Source organism: Mustelus asterias, chromosome 16 (assembly GCF_964213995.1).
Source record: "Mustelus asterias chromosome 16, sMusAst1.hap1.1, whole genome shotgun sequence".
NCBI lineage: Eukaryota > Metazoa > Chordata > Chondrichthyes > Carcharhiniformes > Triakidae > Mustelus > Mustelus asterias.
Genome location: NC_135816.1, coordinates 65,275,166 through 65,301,376, shown reverse-complemented (window position 1 = coordinate 65,301,376; position 26,211 = coordinate 65,275,166). Strand labels below are relative to the sequence as shown.

Genomic DNA, 26,211 nt, shown 5'->3' with positions numbered 1-26,211 from the left:
TCTGTTAATAAAAGCTATAGGCCTTCTTCACAGCTCTATCCACTTGAGTGGCAACCTTTAGAGATCTGTGGATATGGACCCCAAGATCTCTCTGTTCCTCCAGTCTTCAGAACCCTACCTTTGACCCCTCAGCTGTATTCAATCGCTACAATAGGACTGAAACCGAGCATCGGCCAAGGCACCAGAAATGACAACAACAAACCCAGCCCTGTCGATCCTGCAAAGTCCTCCTTATGCAGCAGAGGTAGCGGGTGGCAGCATAGTCATAGAGGTTTACAGCATGGAAACAGGCCCTTTGACCCAACTTGTCCATGCCACCCTTTTTTTAAAACCCCGAAGTTAGTCCCAACTGGCCCATATCACTCTATACCCATCCTACCCATGTAACTGTCTAAATGCTTTTTAAAAGACAAAATTATACCCGCCTCTACTACTACCTCTGGCAGCTTGTTTCAGACACTCACCACCCTGTGTGTGAAAAAAATGCCCCCTGGACACTTTTGTATCTCTCCCCTATCACCTTAAACCTATGCCCTCTAGTTTTAGACCCCCCAACCTTTGGGAAAAGATATTGACTATCTAGCTGATCTATGCTCCTCATTATTTTATAGACCTCTACAAGATCACCCCTCAGCCTTCTACGTTCCAGAGAAAAAAGTCCCAGTCTATCCAGCCTCTCCTTATAACTCAAACCATCAAGTTCCAATAGCATCCTAGTAAATCTTTTCTACACTCTTTCTAGTTTAATAATATCCTTTCTATAATATAAATATAATCTTTCGATAATAGTGATATACAGTTAGCAGGGAGTTTCAGTATTGACTCTCAAGCCTAGGCAAGGAAGTCTCCTGCTTATTACCACATACTGTCCCCCCTCAGTTGAGGGATCAGTACTCCTCCACGTTGAACACCACCTGGAGGAAGCACTGAGGGTGGCAAGGACGCAGAATATACTCTGAGTGGGGGACTTCAATATCCATCACCAAGAGTGGCTCGATAGTACAACCACAGACCAAGTTGGCCAGGTTCTAAAGGTTATTGCTGCAAACTGGGACTGCGGCAGTTGGTGAGGGAACCAAGAGAAAAAAAACATACTTGACCCCATCCTCACCAATCTACCTGTCACAGATGCATCTGTCGATGACAACATCAGTTGGAGTGACCACTGCACTATCTTAGTGGAGACAAAGTCCTGTTTTCACATTGTGTTGCGAGGCATTATCACTGCGCTGAATGGAATAGACTTTGAACAAATCTAGCAGCTCAAGACTGGGCATCCATGAGGCACACTGGGCTATCAGCAGCAGAATTGTACCCAACCATAACCTGTCACCTCACTCTACCATTGCCACCAAGCCAGTGGATCAACCCTCGTCTTCTTTCAGAGAAGGAATTACACCAACCTCACAAGAATGAAGACTTGGTCCATACAATAACAACCCTGCCTTGCAGCACAGTGCAATTGTAGTGTAGTGGTACAACTAGACTAGTAATTAAGAGACCTAAGGTAATGCTCTGAGGCCCAGGTTCAAATCCAATGATGGTAAAATTCAAATTCAATAAAAAAAATCTGGAATTAAAAGTTTAATGATAACCATTAACTGAGTTTGTTGTAAAAACCCATCTGGTTTCCTAATGTCTTATTAGGGAAAGAAATCTGCCATCCTTACCTAGTCTGGCCTACATGTGGCTCCATCCCACAGCAACGTGGTTAACTTTTAAATGCCCTCTGAAATGGCCCAGCAAGCCACTCGGTTCGAGGGGCAATGAGGGATGGGCAATTAATGCTTGCTCAGCCAGCAATGTCCACATCCCATGAATAATTTTTTTTAAATTTACACAGAAAGCTTATTAACAAAGTAATTGTGCCGTTCCTTTCATTGACTATCAGAAGCAGAAAAGGTGGTGATACGTAATTTACAATATCGCATGGGAGATCAATGTTACCAACAAGGATGATCAATAATGCAATCATAACACATTAAAACATTGATAACGGTCACTTCTAGATTTTTAGCCTTTCCTGAGAGCATATGGTTTTTTTTAAAAAAAGAATACTCTCAAGAAAAATATTTCTCCCCCTTTGATAATACTAGCACTCGGGATCAAAGGTTATGGGGAAAAGGCAGGATAATGGGGCTGAGAAACTTATCAACCATGGCGGAGCGGATCTGATGGACTGAATGGTCTGATTCTGCTCCAATATCTTATGGTCTTATTAAGTTTCCGTCTTGCCACTTTCCCTTTTCCATTGGTATTGAAGAGTCATCATCAATTCATGCAACAGGCAGGCAGGTAATTCCCAGGCCTCAGCCAACGTAATATGTGGATCCATGGGGCACGTGACACCCAGTATGGAATTGGAGCTACCCTGTCAAGAAAGATTCCAGTTTCCATTCTCGATTGGTTCTAAATGATCGGATCTCAGGTACGTCACAATCGTGCTTCAAGCTGGAAATAAAATTGTCCAGGGTCATTATTCAATGACTCCTGTCACACGCCAGATTCAGATGACCTTGTCTATCCCCTCCCTTGTTGCAATAGACTGTCACACAAAGAATGGGCACAGAGGTACTGGAGTACTCATGTGGAACTGCATCTGAGGCCAACTTAGCACCTTCAGGCGAGGAGGGTAGATGAATGAGAACCAAATGGAGATTCTCTCAATAACCACAGTTCCCTTAACAATCGCTTCCTTTTACTCTCCACTCAGAATATCTACCCTTCTCACATCATCATTGTACAAATGGCATTGGGAATACATCACACAAACAATCAGGAACCTCACACCATGCCCTTCCATTTCAAAGCACAATTTTTGCCCAGTACATGTCACCATTTTATGAGACCAATTGTTTTATTCCTTTACTCCTTACAGGATCCATAAGAGCATAATCATATTGGATAAAATATATCCCATTATCAGCAAAGTACAGCGTCCACAGTGGATATCCCTCACAATATACAATCTACACTACGTGCAGATCCAGAAGAAATGCAAACAGATTCCAAGATTTCAAAATAAACCCTCTGAATAAAAAAATGCATAAAACCTGCATACCTTCACAGAACAGGATTCAGGACTGTGTTTCTGCACACAATGCGTTCGTTCTTGGGCTAAGTTGGGAATACATGAGAGAGTGTGAGTGAATGAGAGTAAGTGAAGCAAAACTAGTGCATGAGAGCAAGCAAACAAAAATAAGAAAAGTAGACCATTTAACCACTTGAGCTTGCAGAGGAGAGTTCCAACCTTTTGTCAATTGTGTGGAGAAGTTTTTCTAATATCTCTTCTTACACAACAAAAGAGAGCGAGTAAGCACGAATATATGAGCCAGTGAGCTCAAGTGAGAATACAAATGTAACACATAAGAAAAAGGATAGACAATTTAGCCCCAAGTCCGTTCCACAATTCAAAGACCGGGTGGTTAATGACTTTCTCCAGAACAATTCCGCAGAGAAAATCTACCCTTCACATTAATAATCGAGACAGCATTTGTAGAAGTTCCAAACTTTAACAACCGATGGAACAGTTTTTCTGCACAAAAGGATGAGCTCGAGGTTGTAGGATGAGTTCCCAAGAGCTAGCTGTCTATAATGGTGGGATTCGTTTATGTCAACCTCGGGGAAGGGGGAGCAACGACCAGAAGGACGGGGACGACGACACAGGGACTGGGGGGACGGGACGGGAGGAACAGAGGGACCGGGGGGGTGGGGACACGACCAGAGGGACGGGGACAAACAACAACCAGAGGGATGGGGGGATGGGTCAGACGACCAGAGGGACAGGGGAAACGGGGACCACCAGAGGGACGGGTGGGGTGGGAGAACCGGAGGGATCTGGAGGGGTGAGGGGGTGAAGAACCGGAGGGATCGGGGGTGGAACAGCAGGGTGGGACGGTTGGAATCCAGGGGGGGGGGGGGTTGGAATCCGGGGGAGGGGGGGGTTGGAATCCAGGGGGGCGGGGGGGGTTGGAATCCAGGGGGGGGGGGGGGTTGGAATCCGGGGGGGGGGGGGGGGGCGTTGGAATCCGGGGGGGGGGGGGGGGGGGGGGGGGGGTTTGGAATCCGGGGGGGGGGGGGGTTTGGAATCCGGGGGGGGGGGTTGGAATCCAGAGGGGGTGGGGGTGGAATCCAGAGGGGGTGGGGGTGGAATCCAGAGGGGGTGGGGGTGGAATCCAGAGGGGGTGGGGGTGGAATCCAGAGGGGGTGGGGGTGGAATCCAGAGGGGGGGGGGTGGTGGAATCCAGAGGGGGTGGGGGTGGAATCCAGAGGGGGGGGGGTGGTGGAATCCAGAGGGGGGGGGTGGTGGAATCCAGAGGGGGGGGGTGGTGGAATCCAGAGGGGGGGGGGGTGGAATCCAGAGGGGGGGGGGTGGAATCCAGAGGGGGGGGGTGGAATCCAGAGGGGGGGGTGGAATCCAGAGGGGGGGGGTGGAATCCAGAGGGGGGGGGGTGGAATCCAGAGGGGGGGGGGTGGAATCCAGAGGGGGGGGGTGGAATCCAGAGGGGGGGGTGGAATCCAGAGGGGGGGGGTGGAATCCAGAGGGGGGGGGTGGAATCCAGAGGGGGGGGGTGGAATCCAGAGGGGGGGGGCGTTGGAATCCAGGGGGGGGTTGGAATCTGGGGGGGGGGGGGTTGGAATCCGGGGGGGGGGGGGTTGGAATCCAGAGGGGGGGGTGGAATCCAGAGGGGGGGGGTGGGAATCCAGAGGGGGGGGTGGGAATCCAGAGGGGGGGGGTGGAATCCAGAGGGGGGGGGTGGAATCCAGAGGGGGGGGGCGTTGGAATCCAGGGGGGGGGGTTGGAATCTGGGGGGGGGGGGGGTTGGAATCCGGGGGGAGGGGGGGTGGAATCCAGAGGGGGGGTGGAATCCAGAGGGGGGGGGTGGGAATCCAGAGGGGGGGGGTGGGAATCCAGAGGGGGGGGGTGGGAATCCAGAGGGGGGGGGTGGGAATCCAGAGGGGGGGGGGTGGGAATCCAGAGGGGGGGGGGTGGGAATCCAGAGGGGGGGGGGTGGGAATCCAGAGGGGGGGGGTGGGAATCCAGAGGGGGGGGGTGGGAATCCAGAGGGGGGGGTGGGAATCCAGAGGGGGGGGGTGGGAATCCAGAGGGGGGGGGTGGGAATCCAGAGGGGGGGGGTGGGAATCCAGAGGGGGGGGGTGGGAATCCAGAGGGGGGGTGGTGGAATCCAGAGGGGGGGGGTGGAATCCAGAGGGGGGGGGTGGAATCCAGAGGGGGGGGGTGGAATCCAGAGGGGAGGGGGTGGAATCCAGAGGGGGGGGTGGTGGAATCCAGAGGGGGGGGTGGTGGAATCCAGAGGGGGGGGTGGTGGAATCCAGAGGGGGGGGGTGGAATCCAGAGGGGGGGGTGGAATCCAGAGGGGGGGGGTGATCAGGGGGAATCCAGAGGGGGGGGGTGGAATCCAGAGGGGGGGGGTGGAATCCAGAGGGGGGGGGTGGAATCCAGAGGGGGGGGTGGAATCCAGAGGGGGGGGTGGAATCCAGAGGGGGGGGGGAGGGGGTGATCCAGAGGGGGGGGGGAGGGGGTGATCCAGAGGGGGAGGGGGGGGTGATCCAGAGGGGGAGGAGGGGTGGGTGATCCAGAGGGGGAGGGGGGGGTGATCCAGAGGGGGAGGGGGGGGTGATCCAGAGGGGGAGGGGGGGGTGATCCAGAGGGGGAGGGGGGGGTGATCCAGAGGGGGAGGGGGGGGTGATCCAGAGGGGGAGGGGGGGGTGATCCAGAGGGGGAGGGGGGGGTGATCCAGAGGGGGTGGGGGGGGTGATCCAGAGGGGGAGGGGGGGGTGATCCAGAGGGGGAGGGGGGGGTGATCCAGAGGGGGAGGGGGGGGTGATCCAGAGGGGGAGGGGGGGGTGATCCAGAGGGGGAGGGGGGGGTGATCCAGAGGGGGAGGGGGGGGTGATCCAGAGGGGGAGGGGGGGGTGATCCAGAGGGGGAGGGGGGGGTGATCCAGAGGGGGAGGGGGTGTGATCCAGAGGGGTGGGGAGGGGGGGGCATCCAGAGGGGTGGGGAGGGGGGGCATCCAGAGGGGTGGGGAGGGGGGGGCATCCAGAGGGGTGGGGAGGGGGGGGCATCCAGAGGGGTGGGGAGGGGGGGGCATCCAGAGGGGTGGGGAGGGGGGGGCATCCAGAGGGGTGGGGAGGGGGGGCTCATCCAGAGGGGTGGGGAGGGGGGGCTCATCCAGAGGGGTGGGGAAGGGGGGCGCATCCAGAGGGGTGGGGGAGGGGGGGCGCATCCAGAGGGGTGGAGAGGGGAGGGGGGGGGCATCCAGAGGGGTGGGGAGGGGGGGGGCATCCAGAGGGGTGGGGAGGGGGGGGGGCATCCAGAGGGGTGGGGAGGGGGGCGCATCCAGAGGGGTGGGGAGAAGGGGGGGGGGGGGGGTGAGAGAAACCAGAGGGGTGGGGAGGGGAAATCCAGAGGGGTGGAAAATCCGGAGGGGTGGGTAATCCGGAGGGGTGGGTGTGGGGGGGGGGAATGCGGAGGGGTGTGTGTGGGGGGGGGGGAATCCGGAGGTGTGGGTGTGGGGGGGGAATCCAGGGGGGTGGGTGTGGGGGGGAATCCAGAGGGGTGGGTGTGGGGGGGAATCCAGAGGGGTGGGTGTGGGGGGGGAATCCAGAGGGGTGGGTGTGGGGGGGGGGAATCCAGAGGGGTGGGTGTGGGGGGGGGGAATCCAGAGGGGTGGGTGTGGGGGGGGGGGGAATCCAGAGGGGTGGGTGTGGGGGGGGGGGGAATCCAGAGGGGTGGGTGTGGGGGGGGGGAATCCAGAGGGGTGGGTGTGGGGGGGGGAATCCAGAGGGGTGGGTGTGGGGGGGGGGAATCCAGAGGGGTGGGTGTGTGGGGGGGGAATCCAGAGGGGTGGGTGTGGGGGGGGAATCCAGAGGGGTGGGTGTGGGGGGTGAATCCAGAGGGGTGAATCCAGAGGGGTGGGTGTGGGGGGGGGAATCCAGAGGGGTGGGGGTGGGGAGGGGAATCCAGAGGGGTGGGAACCGACCAGAGTGCAGGGGGGGGCAAATGAGAGAAATGGGGGAGTTGCAAACGAGTGATGGGGGGGGGGGGGCAAAGAATGAGAGATGGCAGGGTGGGGCGAATGAGAGATGGGGAGGGGGGCGAATGAGAGATGGGGAGGGGGGGCGAATGAGAGATGGGGAGGGGGGGCGAATGAGAGATGGGGAGGGGGGGCGAATGAGAGATGGGGAGGGGGGGCGAATGAGAGATGGGGAGGGGGGGCGAATGAGAGATGGGGAGGGGGGGCGAATGAGAGATGGGGAGGGGGGCGAATGAGAGATGGGGAGGGGGGGCGAATGAGAGATGGGGAGGGGGGCGAATGAGAGATGGGGAGGGGGGGCGAATGAGAGATGGGGAGGGGGGGCGAATGAGAGATGGGGAGGGGGGGCGAATGAGAGATGGGGAGGGGGGGCGAATGAGAGATGGGGAGGGGGGGCGAATGAGAGATGGGGAGGGGGGGCGAATGAGAGATGGGGAGGGGGGGCGAATGAGAGATGGGGAGGGGGGGCGAATGAGAGATGGGGAGGGGGGGCGAATGAGAGATGGGGAGGGGGGGCGAATGAGAGATGGGGAGGGGGGCAAATGAGAGATGGGGAGGGGGGCAAAGGAATGAGAGATGGGGAGGGGGGCAAAGAATGAGAGATGGGGAGGGGGGGCAAGAATGAGAGATGGGGAGGGGGGGCAAAGAATGAGAGATGGGGAGGGGGGGCGAATGAGAGATGGGGAGGGGGGGCGAATGAGAGATGGGGAGGGGGGGCGAATGAGAGATGGGGAGGGGGGGCGAATGAGAGATGGGGAGGGGGGCGAATGAGAGATGGGGAGGGGGGGCGAATGAGAGATGGGGAGGGGGGGCGAATGAGAGATGGGGAGGGGGGGCGAATGAGAGATGGGGAGGGGGGGCGAATGAGAGATGGGGAGGGGGGGGCGAATGAGAGATGGGGAGGGGGGGCGAATGAGAGATGGGGAGGGGGGCAAAGAATGAGAGATGGGGAGGGGGGGGCAAAGAATGAGAGATGGGGAGGGGGGGCAAAGAATGAGAGATGGGGAGGGGGGCAAAGAATGAGAGATGGGGAGGGGGGGCGAATGAGAGATGGGGAGGGGGGGCGAATGAGAGATGGGAGGGGGGGGCGAATGAGAGATGGGGAGGGGGGCGAATGAGAGATGGGGAGGGGGGGCGAATGAGAGATGGGGAGGGGGGGCGAATGAGAGATGGGGAGGGGGGGCGAATGAGAGATGGGGAGGGGGGGCGAATGAGAGATGGGGAGGGGGGGCGAATGAGAGATGGGGAGGGGGGGCGAATGAGAGATGGGGAGGGGGGGCGAATGAGAGATGGGGAGGGGGGGCGAATGAGAGATGGGGAGGGGGGGCGAATGAGAGATGGGGAGGGGGGGCGAATGAGAGATGGGGAGGGGGGGGCGAATGAGAGATGGGGAGGGGGGGCGAATGAGAGATGGGGAGGGGGGGCGAATGAGAGATGGGGAGGGGGGGGCGAATGAGAGATGGGGAGGGGGGGCAAAGAATGAGAGATGGGGAGGGGGGGCAAAGAATGAGAGATGGGGAGGGGGGGCGAATGAGAGATGGGGAGGGGGGGCGAATGAGAGATGGGGAGGGGGGGCGAATGAGAGATGGGGAGGGGGGGGCGAATGAGAGATGGGGAGGGGGGCGAATGAGAGATGGGGAGGGGGGGCGAATGAGAGATGGGGAGGGGGGGCAAAGAATGAGAGATGGGGAGGGGGGGCAAAGAATGAGAGATGGGGAGGGGGGGCAAAGAATGAGAGATGGGGAGGGGGGGCAAAGAATGAGAGATGGGGAGGGGGGGCGAATGAGAGATGGGGAGGGGGGGCGAATGAGAGATGGGGAGGGGGGGCGAATGAGAGATGGGGAGGGGGGGCGAATGAGAGATGGGGAGGGGGGGCGAATGAGAGATGGGGAGGGGGGGCGAATGAGAGATGGGGAGGGGGGGCGAATGAGAGATGGGGAGGGGGGGCGAATGAGAGATGGGGAGGGGGGGCGAATGAGAGATGGGGAGGGGGGGCGAATGAGAGATGGGGAGGGGGGGCGAATGAGAGATGGGGAGGGGGGGCGAATGAGAGATGGGGAGGGGGGGCGAATGAGAGATGGGGAGGGGGGGCGAATGAGAGATGGGGAGGGGGGGGCGAATGAGAGATGGGGAGGGGGGGCGAATGAGAGATGGGGAGGGGGGGCAAAGAATGAGAGATGGGGAGGGGGGGCAAAGAATGAGAGATGGGGAGGGGGGGCAAAGAATGAGAGATGGGGAGGGGGGGCAAAGAATGAGAGATGGGGAGGGGGGGCAAAGAATGAGAGATGGGGAGGGGGGGCAAAGAATGAGAGATGGGGAGGGGGGGCAAAGAATGAGAGATGGGGAGGGGGGCAAAGAATGAGAGATTGGGAGGGGGGGCAAAGAATGAGAGATGGGGAGGGGGGCGAATGAGAGATGGGGAGGGGGGGCGAATGAGAGATGGGGAGGGGGGCGAATGAGAGATGGGGAGGGGGGGCGAATGAGAGATGGGGAGGGGGGGCGAATGAGAGATGGGGAGGGGGGGCGAATGAGAGATGGGGAGGGGGGGCGAATGAGAGATGGGGAGGGGGGGCGAATGAGATATGGGGAGGGGGGGCAAAGAATGAGAGATGGGGAGGGGGGGCAAAGAATGAGAGATGGGGAGGGGGGCCAAAGAATGACAGATTGGGAGGGGGGGGCAAAGAATGACAGATTGGGAGGGGGGGGGCAAAGAATGAGAGATGGGGAGGGGGGGCAAAGAATGAGAGATGGGGAGGGGGGGCAAAGAATGAGAGATGGGGAGGGGGGGCAAAGAATGAGAGATTGGGAGGGGGGGCAAAGAATGAGAGATGGGGAGGGGGGGCAAAGAATGAGAGATGGGGAGGGGGGGCAAAGAATGAGAGATGGGGAGGGGGGGCAAAGAATGAGAGATTGGGAGGGGGGGCAAAGAATGAGAGATGGGGAGGGGGGCGAATGAGAGATGGGGAGGGGGGCGAATGAGAGATGGGGAGGGGGGCGAATGAGAGATGGGGAGGGGGGGCGAATGAGAGATGGGGAGGGGGGGCGAATGAGAGATGGGGAGGGGGGGCGAATGAGATATGGGGAGGGGGGGCAAAGAATGAGAGATGGGGAGGGGGGGCAAAGAATGAGAGATGGGGAGGGGGGCCAAAGAATGACAGATTGGGAGGGGGGGGCAAAGAATGACAGATTGGGAGGGGGGGGGCAAAGAATGAGAGATGGGGAGGGGGGGGCGAAAGAGATATGGGGTGAATGAGAGAGATGTGGGAAGGGGAGAAGGGGAGACGGGGGGGGGGTCGCGTGTTAGAAAGGTTGGGGGGGGGGGGCAGCTGCAGAACAATGTTATGAGAAGGAAGGAGAGGGGTGGCTGAATCGAGCAAACCTGACAAGTCAACTCTGATGCCCCTCCTGGTGGCAGCTACTGAGGCAGGAGCCGAGGGACGAGGCCTGTGCCACCTCAGCGAGAGCTGCAACAGTCTGGGGGTCACCTCAAAGCATGAGGGCATCTTTAGAGAATAAAAGAGGCTCCTCCTCTCTACTCCACACACCACCCCCCAACCCCAACCCCCAAGAATAGAAATTACTCCACAGTGGGGAATAAGAATGTAATACCTGCTGCACTTGCAGAGGCCAATGAACACAATATGCAATCTCCAGGTGGAAAACAAAATTACAGAGTAATGTGCTTTTATTGCTGGCGAAGAAAGTGGTAAGTTTTAAGAAAAAAAAACTTGGAGCTGTCAGGAGTTTCATGTGGTCAGGATAGTGGGAAGGGAAGGGGGGGGGGGGGGAGGTGAAAGAATGGAAACTTCCCAACAAGTGGCTCTCAGATCTTCCTTCCCTGTGAATCCTCCTCCCTTCCCCAGGGCTCACTCTGCAGCCTCTCCCCAGCAGGGGGGGGGGGAGCCCGGGCTCTCCTGCACTTAACAACAAGAGCACTTACCTGACAAACTCACACATAATAAACTAAACCAAACTCTCCACTTAACCCAACGAGGGAGAGGCGGGGGGGTGCAAAAAAACAAAACTGCTGGGCAGGTTTCCCCCCCCCCCCCCCCCCAAAAGTGTGCTGGGCCGACGCGGGTCTCGAACCCCCCACCCCCCCCGGGAGGATCGTGCCACCGTTGCAATGTTTGGGGGGGGGGGGTCTCACAAGTGGATGCACCCACCGCTACCATCAGTGTCCCCGCTGCTGCTGCTCCGACTACCTCCGCCGCCGTCTCCCTAGTAACGCGCTCCAGGCAACTGAGCAATAGGGACCACTCCACTGTCTTATATAGCTTCTGGTCACTACCAACTACCGCCCGCCTCTCGGGGAGGGGGGTGGAGCCCAGCCTCCACAAATAAATCCCCTCTCCCCCCCCCCCCAACGGCTGGTTAGCCACTAATCATTTCCTAATATTAATCATCAATGTATCACAAGATTTCGAACTACTTGAGTTTTTAAAAAAGTCTATCATTAATTCTCAGCAGCCGCACATCCCCCTCCCCCCCCACTGTAGAACAGGTTATCTGAAACCAGAATGGCGACTGAGGGAAGCCCTGCTCACCGGGCAAATAGAAATGGGGGAAATATCAAAGGGGAGACTAACTTTAATCGAAATAGCTGCTGCCGGCAGAAACGTTGGTCTTTGCACTTTAAGTTACGTATTGCAACTAGAAGTAATAAAATTAAGCTAGTCTGAGCGCTTAGTTGCTTTTTGTGAAATCCTTTGTGGGGAAACAGTCGTCTGCCCGATGTGAGGATTCCTCTATTCTGGAATGGTTCAGTCCAAAGAGGGAGAGACGCTGAACGAGTCAAATAGACCGCACCAACGTAATCTAGCCATGGGGGTGTGCATGTGGAAATAAATGAATAGAGTACTCAGATACGGATATTTATTTGCGCCCAGATTGAGAGCATTTTGTTTGGAATTTGCGAGTTGTTCATAGAGAAGAGGTTATTTGAGAAGTCACCGTTGGAAGCTTGGTGGGGTGAGAGGGGGATTGGTAATGGTTTCCCCTCTCTCCGGTTGGGACAGTCTGGCCTGCGGCCCAGAGGCTGCTGGGAGTTGTAGTTTTCTCCCCCGGTTCCCATGCTGTTGCCAGTGATGTGATTGAGTTCCCAATCCATTCACTTTTATCATTCATTCATCCATCTGTGCTTCTTCCTCCCTTTTCACAGCAATTTCAGCATTACTAGCGGTGCAAGTGCAGATAAAAACGACTTTTTTAAAAAAAATGGCAAACTTCCCTTCGGGGAAGGGAGAAAGTTTTATTTTTAAAAAATAAAAATTTTATTCTCTTTTTTCATGCCGAATGTTAATTTTCAGCTAAAGTAGGGAATACCATACTTAACACTCAGCTGGAGCCTTGAGAGCATTTATTGCAAACCCGAAGCTTAATATGTTTTTATCTTCAGTACGTATTTATTTATATTCATTTTAATTTGCCACCGGGTCACCAAGTGAAGTTAGCCCGACAGATTTTTTTTTGTGGTTTTCTCCAATTTAGAAATTAATTCATTAACGTTCCTTTGGGCGATCTTCTGTTTCTGTGATTTAAAACGCGTCACATGCTTGTTCTTTCGTTTGGGGAAAAAGCAAGTGTTTTCTTAAAAGTAAATATGTGCTGGTTTCTGTCCCCTTGCCACAAAAAAAGGAACTTAAATTACCGAAGAGAACAAACAGCTGCCTAAGCCACATGGTAGCAAAGGCCACTGCCATCCTTAACCTTCACGACTTTCTATTGTTTTATGCTGGCTGAACTCTGTATTAAGATCTGCTCCCAATTTCAGCAAAAGGAAACATTAAATTAAAGTATTAAAATCAATTCAGCAATTTTCTGGGTGAGTATCAGCCAGAGATGAGATGAGATTTTCTCCATACTGGTGTAAGGGAGTGCTGCTAAAGAGGAAGAAGGAGCAGTAATGTATGTCTCCTGCTGCCTAAAAGGGCATTGGATTCATATTTTAAAAAGTGTCTCTTTACATCGATTCTCCGCAGATAGTGCTGCACAAACAAATTCAATCTCTTTTGAAGGAAACCATTCCACTAATGCACTAGTTTTTAAATATTTGATCGTACTGGCTGCCATTTTTTGTACCCAAAGCAGTCAGCATAAGGCACGTTATCCACTTAGGACAGTGTTGTTTATCATTACCTCAGCCAGAGAAGGCCATTAGGTGAAAGTAGAAACCCTGAATTTCACAGTTACCATCAGTCTCAGGCTGCAAATATAATGCATTCCACAGTATTTCTACAGTGCCATTCAGCCCTTCAAGTCTGTACCAACTCTCCAGAGCATCTCAAAGTCCCTATCCTATAACCCCACACAATTACCCCATGGGCAGCACAGCAGCCAGCACTGCTGCCTCAACTCCAGGGAGCAGGGTTCGATTCCTGGCTTGGGTCACTGTCTGTGTGGAGTTTGCATAGTCTCCCCATGTCTACGTGGGTTTCCTCTGGGTGCCTCCCACACTCTAAAGATTCTATGATTGTATGACATCTACACTAATTCCCCCAACGTATACATCTTGGAGACAATTTAGTATAGCCTGACCTGGACATCTTTGGACTGTGGGAGGAAACCAGAGAATCCAGGGAGAAAATGCCAACTCCAGTTTCCCAAGGCTGGAACTTGAACCCAGGTCATTAGCACTATGAGGCAGCAGTGCCAACCACTGCACCGCCCACCTTATTCCTATCATTTACACTGATATCATAGTTCACACTTAAGAAGCCCTACCCTTTACTACTCTAAGCACGCAACAAAGGGGACATTTAATACGAGAAAAGAGATGCTCTCTTACCCTCATTAAAAAAGGGTGCAAAGCCATAGAATTTAAAGCTCCAAAGATCGTGATTTTACTTTAAGGCATTGATTTAATTTGAATGCATTGTTCATCCTACTCATTAATACAGTACATAATGGTGTATCCTTCACTGCTAGGATTTCCTCTATTCCTGTGTAGCTTATTATACTGAGGGCTCATTTACAATAGCCTCCTGCCCACGGCCACTTCCAAATCTCTCCAGGTGCACAAAAGGCAGAACAATACCTGTAATGACACTGATCTCTGGGATTAAATCAGGAATGTCAATCTTTTTAAAATCAAATTCTTTAGATGGCTAATGTTTCAGGAGGTATGTGACTCACGCAAAGTGACATACCATTCAATTAGCAATATGATTGTCAATAAGCAACAATCCACTGCAAAGTACAAGGGAGAATACAAGTTTCTCAAATTGTACTTTTCAGGAGCTGGTCACACTACAGGGCAGGTTTGAGATAGTAGATTGGTAACCATCTGGAAAAGTAGGAGAGATGGAAAGTCTTTGGAGTATGTGCACCACCCAAAACTGCTGCTCAGCATTGGAGAGAGACTACTGCAAGTGACAATACCATGATGGAGTGCAGTTCAATCATTGGCACTAATGGGCAAGGAATGGAAAAGGAGGGAACAGCAAAGCATAGAATTGCAGTTGTTACAGTCAATTCCACTTTAGGGGAAAAAAAAACAGACCAACTATCAGAGTCCTAAAATGGTGTTGTCCACTTGGGGCCAGAGCAAAGGAGATCATGGAGTGAGTGAAAAATGTTCACTGAAGGGCACAAGCCAGAAGTTATGGTACATGTCAGTACCCAAAGGGGGAAGGTATTGAGGTCCAACAATCAGATTTTGGGGACCCAAGGAGGTAGGTTAAAAAGTAGGGTCTCAGGGCTAGTAATTTCTGGATTGTTACCAATATCATATTGCCAGCAAGAGTAAACATGGAAGGAAGTATGATGCAAGAGGAAGGGCTTCAGATTATTGGGCATTGAGACCAGTTCTGGGACAGTAGGCACCTACTCAAAAGGGAAGGGTTGCATCTCAATATGACTTGAATCCAGTTACCTCATGGAAGTTTCAATAGTGTCCAGGGAAGGTCAAAAGATGGGCACTGCATATAGAAATAGGAAAGAGGAATAAGTGCGTAAAGAGATGAATGTGTTGAATAGTACTAGAGAAGGAAGTAGTACCATAAGAGCAGACCAAGGACTAGGAGGAATACAAAGACTGGTTTATGCAAATACAGTGTGGTGAATATTGTTGTTAAGCTGACAAGCACAAAGTCATGTGTATGCTGCAGCGGCAATATTGGAAACCAGGCTTAACAATGAGGACAAGCACTGAATATTTGCAAATACAAGTGTTCACAATAGATAGGGAAGGGGAAACATTGCAGTGTTGAAAAGAGACATGTCTGATTTTGGGGGCAATTGCAAAATCAAAATCTATTTGTTCAGGCTAAACAAAAGAATGATCATACTACCGGGGTACTCTTATAGACCTCTAAATAGTGGGCAAGAGAGAGCAGGAAATCTGCAGGAACATTACAGAAATGTGCCAAGAACTAGAGAGTGGAGATATTTAGGCAAATGTCAAGAGGAAAAGGGAAAGAAGAGGGTGGAATTTGAAATATTTCAGGAGAAATTCCTTGATCAGTACATGCTCAGTCCAACTAGGGAAAAGGCATTGCTGGATCTGGGGAATGGGGTGGGCCCTGTGGCTGTGAAGGAACATTTGGGCAAAAGTGGTCATAAAGTTTAGAATAATAGAAAAAGAGCAGAGAGAAACAAAAAAAAACCAAAGAATGAGGGCCAACCTCAATGGGATTTAAGCAAAGGAAAAACTGCAATGAGTGGTCTAAAAGTGTGTTTTAGATACATTACAGCAAGGTGGGGTAAAAGGTAGAGGAACCGAAGCCTGTACTTCTTGGATGAGGCAGATATAGAATACAAAGAAAAATAAGTGTATGATGCATAGGTGGTGATTCCTTCAAGCAAGTACCAGACCAAATACAAAGATGGGAGATAAAAAGGAAGGAAGGACTGGTAAAGAGAATATATTAATTAAGTTGTCACAAGTAGGCTTACCTTAACACTGCAATGAAGTTACTGTTAAAATCCCAAGTTGCCACACTCTGGCACCTGTTCAGGTACACGGAGGGAGAATTTAGCATGGCCAATGCACCTAACCAGCACATCGTTTGGACTGTGGGAGGAAACCCACAGACATGGGGAGAACACGCAGACTCTACAGACACTGACCCAAGCCGAGAATCAAACCCAGGTCCCTGGTGCTGCATGGCAGCACTGCCTGAATGAATGCTATTCTATTCCCAACATGAACTGGCATGCAACTTGTAAGTGGATATTAATTAATTGATTATTAGGGACAAGGAATGTGATAAATGCTCAAGAGGTGCAGAGCAAGGCTAGAATACTTAATGAATGCTTTATATTAATGTAAAAAGAGGATGCTGACAAACAGTAAAAGTGGGGGGCAACAGATGGGATGAAAATTGATAGGCTGGATGTATTTGAAGGGCTAGCTATGCTTAGAGTGTATATGTTTGTGTCTGGATGGCTTGCATCCCAGGTTGCTAAGTGAAGTGGGAATGGAGATACTGGAAGGGATGAGGGAGGTGCCACAGGGTGGGGAAGTAGCAAAGGTGACCTGTGTAAGATTTTAGAAAAAAAATCACAGGGAAAAATATGCTCTTGGAGAGGTCACAGTTAATTAAGAGTCAGCATGGATTTGTAAAAGGCAGGTCCTGTTTGACTGATCCAGTTGGATTTTTTGATTAAGTAACAGAAGGTTGATGAGGGAATGCAAATAGATAGTTGTTAAGAAAGCATTTGGCAAAGTACGACGTAAAAAAGCTGGTTAACAAAATTGAAAGTCATGAAACTAGAGGGTTAGTGTCAGTTTGGGTTTTTCTAAAAAGTAGTTTAAGGACAGAAAACAGGGAGCTGTGGTAAATAGTTGTTTCAGATTAGAGAATGGTAGACAGTATTCTTTCCCAAGGGTCTATGCTAGGACCATTGCTGTATTTAAAATGCATGTCCTTATATTGATACCAAATTTGGTATGTCAGGCAGTGAGGATGACACCAATCTATTGCAACAGGACATCAACAAGTTAGCAGAATGGGCAGGGAAGTGGCAGATGGAATTTAATAGAGAAGTAAGAGGTAGTGCATTTTGCCAGAAGGGATAGGTAAGCGAGTTAACAGCATAGCTCTAACATGTGCGCAGATATAGAGGGATCTAGGAGTGCATGTACGTAGATGGTTGAAGGTGCAGGACAGAGAGAGAGTGGTTAGCAAAGCATGAGATTTTGGGCTCCATGAATAGCAGGCATTTTAGTACAAAACTAGTAAAGCTATGCTGAACCATTATAAAGCCGTTTTTAGGCCTTAAAAAGAAGTATTGTGAACCAGTTCTGGTCACCACACATTAGGGAGGACGAGGGTGTAGAGACGATTTACCAGAATGTGTGAAGGGTGTAGAGATTTAGCTCCAAGGTTGGGTTGGAGAGTCTGAGGTGGTTCTCATGACAGTGAGGGGAGATTTGAGAGGAGGTAGTGTTATCACAGGTTGAGGGGAATAATCTACCATTTTTCTATCAGCTGATGGTAAAAGGACCAGGAGACATGGAATAAGATGAGATATAAAGGGAGGATTGCAAGGAAGAATTGAATATAAAATATTAGCTGTTGAAATGTACCCCAGCTAGTACTGTTATATTTTATAGTTGAACCTAGATGCCAAACATTAGTGGGATACTGCAAGTGTGGAGTGGAGCATAATTCTGCCATCCTTCATGCAAAAAAAGGGGCATAATTGATAGTTTTGAGCACTAGTGCGAGAGCATGATCAAAGTGTTGTGAAGTTCTCAGATTCCAATGATAACTTATGGGTCCATCCACCCTATCCCCATTCTCCTCTTGGCAACATGTTCTGAATGGATCCTTTTCCATGTGATGAAAGCCACCTAGTCAATTTTCTCAGCCCCATCAGTGCCCGTGTGGTCATACTACTTGAAAGACATTGGCTACAATCTAGCCCAGAAGGAATGTGAAACTGATTTCCAAACAATAAATTAACATGTACTTACTGGGCTTGACACTAATGTCCACCTGTGCCTTATCCTCCCACCGTGTCAGTGTGACATTATAAAATGAAAACCAGTTATGGTGACCACACCAGGGGTGTGGAGGAAAACATGTCACTCACCAGCCAAGGAGTGTCCTGGGGGCCCCATGAGGGGGGGGGGGGGGTTCTCCTCATGTGATGGAGTGGAGAGCCCCACTGCATGAATGTGTGTGGGGAAGGCCATTTAAGTTGGATAAGTTTAAAACAAAGCATCTTGCTGGTGTCTTTAGGCCCTGTCCCTTCAGCTGTGTGAATCTTGCTTCGCCTTTTAAAATGCACACACTTGTTCAGTACAGCAAGTAGTGAAGCCTGCTAGTTTCCCATTGGTTTTCTTGCCTTACCTGAAGTAACACTGCATTTTTGGGAAAATTCTGCCCAGTCTTGGATAACTTGCTCCAGTTAAGAGTTGGGAAGGCTAAAGTCATCATCTTCCACACAAATATGCCACCTGCTTCATCCCATTCTGAACCAGCAGGCAGTTCGCAACTGCTGAAACAGAATCATAACTCACTCCTCCTCCCCCCTCTGTCAAACCAATGGTGGCCATATGCCTTCAGCCACCGACATCCCACTCTGGCCTTTAATCCTCCATTAAACCTCAACTTCAGATATTATTCTAGACAAAGCACTGTAAACATCTTTGTACTAGGATCAATAGTTTCCAGTGTGGTTCACTTTAGTGAATTGGAATTCTAAATCTAAAAGTTGCTAAGACCAATTGTGGCATTCCAATGCTTTATTCATGGCAAAATAAATCCTAAATGAACAACTAAATGGGACCTCTGACAACACTTTTTGGAGCCAGGATAAACAAGGCACCAGAAGGTGCAGATAAGCTAGAAATGTGTCTTAATGGCCAAGTTTTACATTTAGCCTTTCATTTTCAGTCTGCCTTCTTTGGCTTTTAATCTAGATTAACAGCTGTGCTTTTAGAATATTCTGTCAGACAAAGGCCTTTGGATCTTTTAAAGCAAATAAGTAACTTTGTGAAATGAGACAATCCATAGTTGTGGAATGTAGGCTTGCTGATGATTTCCCAATCTGTCAGTCAAAGAAAGGCATATCAAAACAATAGAACACCTTCCAATGTATTAGCAAGCAGCTCACTGACAATGATAGAGATCAAACAATTGATAGACTTAGGAATAGGCCCCATCCTCTAGGGAATGGAGTTCATTTTTTGGTGTTTCGGTAACCACAGATTGGTGTGGATCTGTTTCTGCTCCAGTAAAATTGTTTTGTGCCCAATTGGTAATGGTGCAGAACATTGGAATCACAGAATCACATAAGGAAAAAGGAGCTAGGACTAAAGTTGCCACTGCCTGCTTCCTTTTTTACTGTCAAGCCTCAACCATTACTTTTGGCTTGTTCCACTCAACTGCAAAGCAGCTATTACAATGGACAGCAGGAAAAATGCTGATCTCCCTACCCAGGGAGATGAGTTGATTGTGAAACCAACTACACAAAAAGCTCTTAATACTACTTGGATATTATTGGGTGTAATAAACTGGATCTTTCCCAGTCAAGGTAAGGGAAGATCACATGAACAAAATCTATGCAGCTCAGCATTGACCGAATAGAATAATATTTTGAATCTTCAAAACAACCTCAAAGTTGATAGCCTTCCATTCCCTTCCCAAATCCATGATTAAATGTCCACTGCACCAAGCTGTCTTAAATTAGTAGAGTAAGAAGTCTCACATCATTAAATTAGTAGACCAGTCTGCAAGCATTGGGGAGGGTGGAGAAAGAAAGGGGAGACTATTCCCACCACCCCCCCACCCACCCCCCCAAATCCCAAAAACAAACTTCCTTACATGGTTTGGAATCTTTTACCATTGTAAGGTACAATACAAATGCAAATTGTTGTTGCAGGTGGGTAAAGCAAAAGTATCTCAAGCCTAGATACAACATTGCTGTCCTGTACCAGCTCCATGCCAGGAAGTGCTCAATTATGGCAAGCTGTCCACCACATATTTGCACTCAATTTAATGTCCCAAATAGTCTGAAATACCACTGACCAAATCTGAACAGCAAGACATTTGAGCCATGAATCAACAGCAATCCATTTCCAAGAAAAAAATAACAAAATGCTGATGAAAGCATCATGAACAGTAGACAGGTTTACTTTCTATCTCTGCAACATTAAGCGCACTGCTCCCGGTGATAAACTTTACCTTGGGAGGGTCAAATTTACAAGAAAATATTTGTCATTTGAACAGAATGGTGGCAATGTAACAATCTGGTGAATGGTAATTCTACATTATACACAGCCTGAGTAGGCAGATAGGTTCCAGATTTGATTGGCAGAGATTGACCATCTTAAACCAGGAGGAATGTTAGCTGATCTTGCCAAACCAAGCTTTGATATTTGGAATGGAGTAAGGAGAGGTTAGTACAATTTCTTAGCCACTTCTATTGTGGAAGTCAGTGTCTTTGTCACTCCAAAATCAAATAACCTCATTACAAGCTTAGGCATAACTAGTCATTGGGACAAAATACATCCATCCCCTTCAGAACCATTCACCAAAATGAGTCGCCTCGGTATAGCAGGGGAAGGAAATTGGGAAAAATGCAAGAAAGCCTGTTACAAATCTTTGCCATCAACGGAATTTATAGTACAAGCCCTGTTGGAGGCTCAAATTCACACTTTCTAGACATGGAGTAGAATGAGTGAAGGCAAAAAATTATAAAACATGGTTGGCAGTTGGGGGGGTGGGGGTGGGTGGGAGGGAGAAGAGGAGGAGAAACACAGTGGCAGTCAGTCAAACCATGGGTCCAGCCGTGTGCCTCATGTGTCATCTGTAACAGCTCAACAAAACAGCATTGACATCATCCAGTCGCTCTTCCCCATTATGAGCAATACTAAACATTTGATCTATTTCAGGATTTCAAAAGGGATAACTGGTGGCATTTACCCAATACATCTCCCTTGGCACACCAGAATGGCCTCAAGGGCCATGATCTAGTGCCTCAGATGGACAATGTGAAACCATTCAGCTTGGGCCTTGTATTTTCATGTTCAGGGACTAGGCAGCATCTCCAGGAATGAGACATTGCCCTGGAAATGTGCACAGTGCATCTGAGCACTATCCTACAGCAAGGTGGAATTCAAATTCAGAAACCACCCATACCCCAGGCAAACATTAACTAAAAGTGGAGAAATACTTGTAAAAAAATTCTGGCAACACAAGCCAATATTGTTTGGGATGGAAAAGTAAAAGCATTAGAATGCTAATGTAGATCTCATTTGTATGAGAGACAGTTAACTGGAAAAGTCTTACACTGCACAAATAGTTTGACTGACAGCGTGGTCGGAACTCCTTGACCCAAAAAAAAGTGTGAAGGTGGAGGAAAAACAAAATGTGGAACCAAGTGTCAAGGTGAAGTGGTTGGTTGGGTAGTCACAGGTAGGGGGTCTGGACAGAAGGATCAAGGTAGACAAAACAAATTAAGCCCCTAGACAGAGGTGTGATGTACCAAAGATTAGAGGCCATTAGAACTTACAATAGTTTGTCATGAGGATAGGACAAAGCAAGTGCATCAACAGCTAGAAGATTAGACTGAAATACAGGGCAAAGATGATTTGGGAAGTACTAGCTCAGAATTTCAGAGGACAAGCAAGACATCAGTGCAGCTATATTCAAGACCAATGTTAATGTACTATGGCAATTACCTTAAAGAAATATTTTAGTGTTGGGGATCTTCTTGTGGGTTAATAGTACCAAGTGTTATACAACAAACTCGTTTGAACCAGAAAGATCTGACTGGATTGATTCTTCCACCGTAGCCCTTTATTGGGAAACTGTCCTGAATAGAATTACATATAATGGAATGGAAGGTGTCCTCCTTCCCCTCAGGGCCACTGGCAGTTGTTTATTTTAGAACAATCTTTAGAAATTGTAGCAGAGTTCATTTGCCTATTCATTGCACTTGCATGTACCAAAGCTCAAATGTCATTTTGCTGCTGCAGCTCCATAATCCAGTAAACAATGAACCAATTACGTTTTTAAACACTAAATGCTCTTCTATTCCCTCTGCTGAAAGGCCTGGCCTGAGTATTTATGACATTCTGGTGAATTGCCAGCACTTGCAACAATTTTACTTTTATCCATTTTAAATGTTATGGTCTTATTTTTCCAATAATCACTGCCATGTGCTAATGTTGGGGGGTGAATTATGACTCCTCAATGTATTGGCCACAAATTACTTTTCCCTTGATTGACACTAGGAAGCTATCAAAACAAACTATTTAACAATACAGTTTTTAACAACAACAAATGAATTAGCTCAACATTTACCAATTAATCAATACATGACAAGATCTATCCCCTATGAATCTCAATTCAAGCAATATTCCTCTTGGACTCAGTCTGTCGCATGCAATTAACCAGCCTTGTATCTTCCTGCTTGCTTTTAATCTGCCACATTCTCCTACATCACTTCTCTGTATTGTTTGTACAAGTCCAAGCCCAGCATGGATTCCTGGGACAAAGGTCCAATCCCATTTCAACCATCCAATTAAAATCTAGAACAAAGGCATTGTATCGTCAATGAGCTGCTTACTTCCCACACCTTCCACTGTCAAGTCAGTTGGTAGCTTTAGGCCATCATACCAGCAAAGACACTTGTTTACATGGTGTTCAGTATATAAATTTATTTGCTTCTCTGGAACAGCCTTTTGTTTTAAAATATGGTCATTAATAAACTGCTAACATGGTTGACGGTCAGGTGACTTGAAATTTCTACATAGACCAAGGACTACTTCAAATCCCCAGAAAGTTCCCAATTGAATGAATTAGGATGGGATACTCCCCTTCGAAATGGACATACCAAGTCAAAAGCACTTGGAATTTAAACCTCGTGAACTTACCCAAACCAAGTCTGTGGGCTCCTGGACTCCATCTTCTTGCTTAACACTGAAGAAAAGCCAGTTCACCACAAGTAGGTGCAAGTGACCTCCATCCCATTTTGTCATGGCTTCCAAATTCAAAATCATTCTAGGTGGACAATAGAAGTATTGATCATGTAGTCACCCAATTGAAATGATTTTCAGATAACCAATCCGTCTGAATCAAGCACAGAAACCAGTCTGCCTGCAAACATAGCATGAAAACAGCAGCAAAGGGAGCAATTTGTGCTTTAAGAGCTGGAGACTAACTCAAGGTTGCCAAACCTGTTTCTTCAAGTCTGTATAAAAACCTTAACTTCATGACCTGCTGAATATCCATCTCTTCACAGGAATCCTACATACTTCAGTTATCAAATTCATCTAGTTCTATTAGAAGATCAAAAAAGGAACTCTTCAGCAGGTTGTACTGAAGTGAGCCAATGACACAAGATAGAATTTTTTTTAGAACTATCCTCCCAAGTGATGAAGCATCAGATTTGTGGGGTGAACCTGCAACTAAATAACCCTCTTTAAATCCACAAAAGCTTGCTGCTGGTCATTCAAAAATTGTCCATATGGTCCAGGGGTGAAGAAACACTGAAGGAAGGGAATAGGAGGTTGTTCTTGCTTATCCCTGTCCAAGATTACACATCAGGTTATTGCAAGTGTACAAGTTCAACTATGATGTCCAATTAGAGATTGCTTGATGCAGTATGTGCGATCAATGAAGCTGCCATGAGAAGTTCAATTCTTGTCAACCCCTTCCATAATTTCACATGGATACTTAAAACTCAGCAGCCTTGTAGGAATAATTTTTTCCTCCCCTTCAATGTATTAGAGCCAAGCTTTTTAAAAGCATAAGATAAGTCAAAGAGAGTTTTACACATTCAGAATATTTTTTTTACTGGTTTATCAAAGTTACAGAAACTCACCCCATACAGCATTGGAGATCACATTTAAAACAGAACATTTACAGAGTCAAAAAGGAGTGACGTGCACATCCCAATTCCTTTTATACAAGGACGACTACAGGACAAAGACCTGAACAACTTAAAGATAACAAGAGTGCAAAATCCATTTCATCTCTACACATTCATAGAGCCAACATTAAATATGACTATTTTTTGCTCAGATCATTCAGCTAGAATATTAATCCTGCAGGACTTAGATCATTTTATGCAGGGGAGAAAAAAACGGATCAAATTGATGCAGGAAACATGGCCTAGTGTTTGGGTGTCTCAGATATAGGGAGACAACCACATGAGGGAATAAATTAGTTTGGAAAAAGCAGCTGCGTGAAAGATACTGTGCTAATGTTTCACACAAGTGACCAAAGAATTGTTGTGAAATGGAGCGAGTGGGTGAACAAGTAGTGTTAGGGGACCAACTGCAATACAGACAAGAATGGAAAGTTAACATGTGACAAGAGGTCCAATCCTAGTCCATTGGAAAGGATAATTGAACAGTTGTGGAAGGTGAGAAACTAGGTGGTAAACATGCTGAGAATGTGGAGCCTTGTTGGGGGTGGGGAGTGTAGAGGGCAAAGACTTCAACACAAGGATAAAGTAACAAATGTGAGCAATAAAAATGTCTCTGGAAGTATACTGAGCACCCCACCACCCTTCCAACCATGTTAATTTGCAGTGTTTCTTTCAAGTTGATGCACTGCATTTTAACCATCAGCAAGACAATAAATCCCTTGATGGCCATGGGGTGGTCAGCCAAAGGGCAGAAAAAAACATTAGTCTCCCTGCTCTGCCAATGAGCAACTTTTACCCTTTATATTAGAATTAAAAACAAAAAAACTGACAAGTTTTATGCACAAAATACTTCCAAGTAACTATAACTAAACTGTTAGAGGTAGTTTCTCTTCCTTCTAAACACCACAAAGTGACTAGCTTTCAGCACGAGGTAGTCAGGATCTTGGCTTCAGTCTGTTTTTTCCACTTTTTTAAAAAAAAGCTCCTGAGGAGATTTCATTTCTATTCTACACGGAGACAGTAAACCTTTGCTATCGCAACATATGGAAATGTGGATTCTGCAGAAGTAAATGGTGGAAAAATTCAGCAATTTACAGTTTAAAAGCTTTGTTGTAGCCATACTCTTATCCAAATTGGCAAGGTGGTGGTGGCAGGCAGTGGGGAAAACAAATTTCCACTTGAACTAAGGTGCAACACATTAGGAGTTACCACATTTGGGTGTGGAATGATTAAGTATTGTGGCAAAGCTATGAGACCCTCCTCTTCCCCCATCTGCCATCCAAAAGGAACTGGTCTACAACTGGTATTTAAGAAAAATGTAGTATTGAAGAAAAACTGCTGAATTTTTAAAAATTCATTAAACAATCAGATACAAAATCCACAAATCAAGCCATTCACTTTACAAGTAGCAAATCCTTTCCTCAGTACTCCAGACTGAAGTCTGTTCCTTCTGTCAGGAAGATGTGTTCAATGTGCATTACCGTGATGTCCAGTCATTGCTGTGACCTTTCCTTAAAAACCTGAGTAATTCAAAGGGGTCCTCATCTCCATTTGAGGAGAAATCAGAAGGACGAGATGGGAAGGGATTTTGATCATCAGGCATCTGTAAAAACATGAGTCTTCATTTCAAAACTGAACAATTCCATTCAGCCAATAGCCAGTCATCTTGGGTGCTTTAACATATACACGTTAATGAAGCAATAGGTGTAACTATTCACCCAGATATTTTGGGTAATTAGAACAGTGTCTATTTATGCCCACGATTAGTCAGTGTTGGCCTAATCAACCAGTGCTACTGTGATCAGAGTAAAGCCAGGTGTTGTGTGGGGAAGAACAAGGGAAACTTTCCAATGCTGCCATACAGCAGGTTAGTGACAAACATCTGCATTTATTGTCTCTCTTCACTGGATAGTTGTGATATGAAACAAAGAAAAGACAGTTAGATACAAAGCTGGTATTAATTACTGATCTCCAATTGCAAGATAAGCTTGCCTTTAATAGGTGGGATCTGTTCTCATCTGGTGGTGAGGAGAGGATTTTGCAAAATTCATGGAAAGGCATCAAGAGTTAGATAGCATTTATAAATTCAGCTGCAAGCAGATCATTGGCAAATTACCATCCCAACACTGATTAAATACAAAAAATATTCCATAAACCAGTTCCTGCATGCTGACAAAAACTTTCAAGAAGATGGCTTGTTTTTGCCTTTGGCCATTCTGCCCATCAAGTCTACTGATTCAATCATGGCTGACATGTTTCTGAACCCCATTCTCCTGCCCTTTTCCCTGCAACCTTGAATCCCCTCAATCAAGAACCTCAA

General features: G+C 48.6%; 1 protein-coding gene across 3 annotated transcripts in view; it reads right to left on the bottom strand.

Moving 5' to 3' along the window:
• The window catches only part of fam53c (family with sequence similarity 53 member C), a 123,809-nt gene extending 112,504 nt beyond the window's left edge, over nt 1–11,305 (bottom strand). The window contains exons 1-2 of one of the 3 annotated variants that reach the window (XM_078231228.1): nt 11,228–11,305; nt 3,062–3,117 (exon numbers count right to left, since the gene is read on the bottom strand). The gene's annotated coding sequence lies outside the window, so the exon portion shown is untranslated. The remainder of the gene's footprint in view (nt 1–3,061; nt 3,118–11,227) is intronic. The other 2 variants (XM_078231232.1, XM_078231230.1) reach the window with 2 other exon arrangements.
• Nucleotides 11,306–26,211: the final 14,906 nt, after the last annotated feature.